The following is a 6004-nucleotide window of genomic DNA, read 5'->3' as shown; positions in this document are numbered from 1 at the left end:
TTGGGGAGGGGGTGGGGGAGGGGGTGGGGGTTGGGGAGGGGGTGGGGGAAGGGGAGGGGGTGGGGGAAGGGGATGGCGAAATTGGGTGGGCCCCAGCTTGACCCATTGTCTCCTCCTCTTCTTCCTCCTCCTCTTCTTCCTCCTCCTCTTCCTCCTCCTCTTCCTCCTCCTCTTCCGTCTGCTCCTGGGCTGCCTGGTCCCGGGCTGCCTGCTCCCGGGCTTCTATGCGGGCTCTTGCCCGTGCTGAAATGTTCATGTTGATGGCATAGAAATCGAAGATTGGGTTTCATAAAAAAGGGGGAAAGAAAAATTCACATTAGTCATGCTCATAACCTTCCAAATTATCATTGCTGTTATATTTCAGACATTTATTATGCAAACTAATTGATATGCTACACCCCAAAACTGAGCAACTACTTAAACCCCCCCCTATACACCCATATACACCCCCTATACACCCATATACACCCCATATACACCCCCTATACACCCATATACACCCCCTATACACCCCATATACACCCCCTATACACCCATATACACCCCCTATACACCCCCTATACACCCCCTATACACCCCCTATACACCCCCTATACACCCATATACACCCCCTATACACCCATATACACCCCCTATACACCCCCTATACACCCATATACACCCCCTATACACCCCCTATACACCCCTATACACCCCCTATACAGCCCCTATACACCCATATACACCCCCTATACACCCATATACACCCCCTATACACCCATATACACCCCCTATACACCCATATACACCCCATATACACCCCCTATACACCCATATACACCCCCTATACACCCCCTATACACCCCCTATACACCCCCTATACACCCATATACACCCCATATACACCCCCTATACACCCCCTATACACCCCCTATACACCCCCTATACACCCCCTATACACCCCATATACACCCCATATACACCCCCTATACACCCATATACACCCCCTATACACCCATATACACCCCATATACACCCCCCATACACCCATATACACCCCCTATACACCCCCTATACACCCCCTATACACCCATATACACCCCCTATACACCCATATACACCCCCTATACACCCATATACACCCCCTATACACCCCCTATACACCCATATACACCCCCTATACACCCATATACACCCCCTATACACCCCCTATACACCCATATACACCCCCTATACACCCATATACACCCCCTATACACCCCCTATACACCCCATATACACCCCCTATACACCCCCTATACACCCCATATACACCCCCTATACACCCATATACACCCCATATACACCCACATACTCAGGAACATATTTATAAAAAGTACAGAAAACATTTGCAAAAAAACGCAGACATACTAGTAATAAAAACTTACATCGGGCAATATGGCGGCGAAGTGTGCAAAGCAACACTGGCTGCCGCCGGCGCAGGTCAGACCAGCGCCGCTCAACTTGCCCCAGGCTTCTGCGGACGCCGGTCGTGGAGTATATTAGGCGGCGGGCAGCAGTATACGCCCGCCGCTTGTCCATATTTGAGACATATGGGCCCCTGGGCCCCAGGTGACGGTCCATGACCTCAACCAAGGCCAACAGCTCCTGGGTCGAAAACGGCCTAGCCCTGGTTGAAGTCATAGTGGCAATGGCGCAGTTAATAATTGCAGGTACATATATCACTTTTGGTGCTTGCTGATTGGTCTAAAAAATTGTTTGTTTGGTATTAACTTTATTAATCCTTCTTACATTAACAAACTGGATGCGAATAGAATCTTACGCGGACCGTTCCGATATACACAGACCAAAACCAACAGCATGCATTCAATGTATAGAGAGGAACTGTATATACAGTGTGCGGAAAATAATACACGCAACCGTCTACTTATAAATACGCTGCTTAAAGGGGGCACAATACACCGTTTTCCATGGAGAGACGTACTGTATATACAGTGTGCGGAAAATAATACACGCAACCGTCTACTTATAAATACGCTGCTTAAAGGGGCACAATGCAACATGTTGGTGTATGACAATTTCATACTCATTACATATGCAAGGAAAGCATTATAACGTGATGTTTTGAAATGTGACTCACAAAGCATACACGAACTCCAACAGATACCAGCTGACAACATTCATCATTGGAATGACAGGTGCACACATTTCACGATGTAGCACACAATGCTCCACAACCTGTGTATGTGCATATACAGGTGATTGATCAGGTGCGTTGAGACCTGCGTAATTTAAGCGGCAATTATCGGCGGGAAATATCGGCGTAAATGAGCAAATACATTGCGGGGAAAAATATACGCCCCCTTGTTCATGGCGGGAGATTAACATATAAATATTCAGTCAGATGCAGGCCACAATTGCTGCAAACATGTCTAGTTCAGACGATTCCGCAGCTGAGGACGCTCTCCAGAGAGCAAGAGCAGAATCCTTGCTTGAAAGGTTGAGGCAGAGGGAGCAGGAAAGGACAAGGAGGACCCAAGACCAAGCGGGCCCCTCAGTAACAGGCCCTGTTCAACCTCCACCAGCTCCACAAGGGCCAAGCAACCAGCCAGAACAAGAGGTTGCATCTCTCCAAACAGGTGTGACCCAGCAGGTGCATGGTGAGAGAACTGGGGCCACCAGAAAACAAGCTGCAACATCGAGGGTGAGGACTGAGCAGGATACCACCACCAGAAAGAGAAACCCTGCATTTGTAGAGGCCGAATTGCGAATTCTAGTGCCCAGGGCACGCGAATGGATAGAATTGGCACCCAGGAAGCCGGGTGCCAGTGCAAGGAGAAAGCTTTGGGACAAGATCACAGAGGAAGTGAACCAGGTGTCACCAGTGGTCAGAGATTGGCAAGCGGTGAAGAAAAGGTTAGTGTGTTTGTCAGGGCTATTTTTCAGCAGGCTCCAGCAGGAACTGAGGCCCTTATTCTAGTTCACTCGGACAAAATATTTCTTAGATGGACAAAACCATGTGCACTGCAGGTGAGGCAGGTGTTACTTGTGCAGAGATAATCAGATTTGGGTGGGGTTTTACACCTGCCTCACCTGCAGTGCACATGGTTTTGTCCATCTAAGAAATATTTAGTCAGAAAGAGTGAACTAGAATAATGGCCTCAGTTCCTGCTGGAGCCTGCTGAAAAATAGCCCTGGTGTTTGTCCCCCTGATAATGTCATATGTGTGTACATATGTTACATGTATGTTTTGAGAATAATAGAAAGGTGTGTTTGTAGATAGTGCTACACTTCAATGTCACATGTGAACACAACCATGTCTAATAACCCACATTGATATATGAAACATGCACCATTGGTGTGATGTGAGGTTATGGGCACAGTTCTGCTCATGTGAAGTATGTGATGGGACAAGAGAAAGTGTGTTTTTGAAAGAGTTGTTGTAACATGTTCCATATGCTGCTACTGAAACAAGAATGACCAAACTGTGCACATGTAGCTGGTGAGAAACTGCACATCCCAGTATGCCATCCCATAGTTAAATTACTCCATAATAACCACATTGTCAAGCTATGGTGGAATGTGTAGTTTCACAACAGGTGGTGGTGCATAATTTGGCCATGGATGATGTCATTTCTGCATAGTGATGTATGTATGTGCATTTAGTGGCCTAATGAATGAGATGAGACACTGAAATGCCTCCTAATGGAGACATGAATGTGTGTGTGGGACAAATATGGCTAAAAAACATAAGATCACCCACACTAGGAAATGTCACGTAGGGTTACCACCTAGTCCCTTTAATTCCGGACACATATTAATTACACAGGTTCTGTGGCTGGCTGACTTCAAGACTCCACTTCACCTAATTTTAAACTGCCACAGAACCTGTGTAATTAACATGTGTCCGGAATTAAAGGGACTAGGTGGTAACCCTACACGTAGCACAGTGGTGCACATATCTCATGGTGATATTTGTATTTTTAAACTTGTAGGTGGACTGACTTCAAAACGGCAATGAAGAGGAAGATGACTGACCGGTACAACCACAGCATGTCCACCGGGAGAGGTCCTATTCCCGATCATTTGGAGTATACCCCCCTGGAGCAGGACGCCTTGGACGTCATTGATGTGGGCGAGGTCAGGGGGATCTCCAATATGGACAGTGAGCTCCCGGCGGAGGTCTTTGCTGCTGCTTTTGATGGTAAGTCACAGTAATGCATTGTATTTTGTAAGATATTTTTTAGTGCGTATGTGATGGTGACATTGTTTTCAATTATTATCCTAGCAGAAGCAGAAACCCAGGATGCACCGGCAGCATCTTCCTCTGCAGAGCCACAGGTGGAGCAAGTGGTCCAGCCTCCACCAAGACGTCACCCCCAGCCCCAGCCACAGGAGACATGGGATGAGAGCGTGTTGGTGATGCTGGAGAGGATCGAGCAGCAAGGGGTGGATGCTGCGATCCGTCAACAGCAGGTGGCGGAATTTATGGCGGAGTGGAAGGCCACAAACAGGCTGCAGTGTGAGGCCTTGAACCGCATTAATGACACTCTGGCGGCTGGCATGCAAAGCATTGGCAACACCTCAGCCGCCAGAATGAACTTCTTGCGGAGCAGCTGACCACCGCCAGGTCCCTAAGGGACAATCCCCCATCTGCTGGCCCACCCCAAGCTGCTCCCCAACCTTCCACCTCTGCTGACCCACCTTTGTCCACTAGGGGAAGACGCCGCAAGCCAGCTGAGCCAAAGGCCCCTGTCCCCAAGGCCCCATCTAAAAGGGGGAAAAAAGGGCCCAAATAATGAGACCTGGTTCACTTCCTCTGTGGTTGGACCCCAAATGTTTAAATTGCACTGGACATCCACTTCCTGAGTTGGCCATCTATCCATTTGCGTGCCATGGGCATTAAAGTTCGTATTTTGACCTCTACAAATGCAGGATAAATTTTTGGTGGTGTGTATCTTGCTTAGTATTCACCCTGGTTGTTGCAGTACGTATTCTGGTGTCCCCATTTCTTTCACCATTGCATTTGCAGGGTAACACATGTTTGGAGATATGCAACCTCTTGTTCTGGCTGTTTTTTTATTTTTGTGTCTATTTTATTTGTTTATTTGATTTCTGACATTAAAGTGTGAAATAAGCTGTGATGCTGAACAGCAAATACATTTATTTTACCAATTAAATCAAAATTGTGGTATGTGTAATTTCTTGTGTGAAACAAATACTAGATTTATGTGTACTTACTGACCAGGGTATTTTTGAACATTTGTTGAAGTGTGGTAGAAGTTTCCCATGTGTAACCCTCTCCATGGCCATTCCCATGTTCCTATCCAACTTTTCCCTGCTAATTAGTTTGTGTCAGCACATGTGCAGAGCAACTTAATAGGTGAGAAAGCAGTTTGTGTGCAGGTGAGGTAGCTCCTACAGTAGTAGGTAAAAGCAGGTCCAGAACAATGCTTTCCTCATGGAGTGGGTGAGGCAGACAAACAAGGGTGAAAAGGTAAATTTGTGTAGGAATGCATATGTGTCCTCCCTAAAAAAAGATGTGTGAATGGGCCAAACATGATAAAATTGCTTGTGAACAAACATGTATAACTTTTTAAATATATATGATTTTACAGTGTCATAAGCAGATGTAGGAATCCTTTGTTAGAGAGATGTGAGTGCAATAATGAGATTGGTGGCATCTTACATCCAGAGTGTAGTCAAATCCAATTCATAGCAGATGAGATAGTGGTACAGTTCTGTATTTTGGGTACTATACAAAGATTGTGTGCTAAATAGTGGTCATGGGCTTAAAACATTGCTGAAACATCCTTTGTAGGTGTTAGATGTGGTTTATGTTATTGTATCCTAAATACAAAACCTATGTTTGTATTAGAGTGAACACGTTGACATATGTCGACTTGTGTAGATTGAGTGTGCTACTGTGTAAAGTCTATGAAAGCACGTAGTGAATGTGTCTAACTGTTTAGCAAATACCTACCTTAGCATATATAAGCAGGTCTTAAAAAGATTCTTACCTTAA

This window comes from Crinia signifera, chromosome 11, assembly GCF_055691185.1.
Source record: "Crinia signifera chromosome 11, ASM5569118v1, whole genome shotgun sequence".
In the NCBI taxonomy this organism is placed as follows: domain Eukaryota; kingdom Metazoa; phylum Chordata; class Amphibia; order Anura; family Myobatrachidae; genus Crinia; species Crinia signifera.
This window is presented reverse-complemented; position numbering follows the sequence as displayed.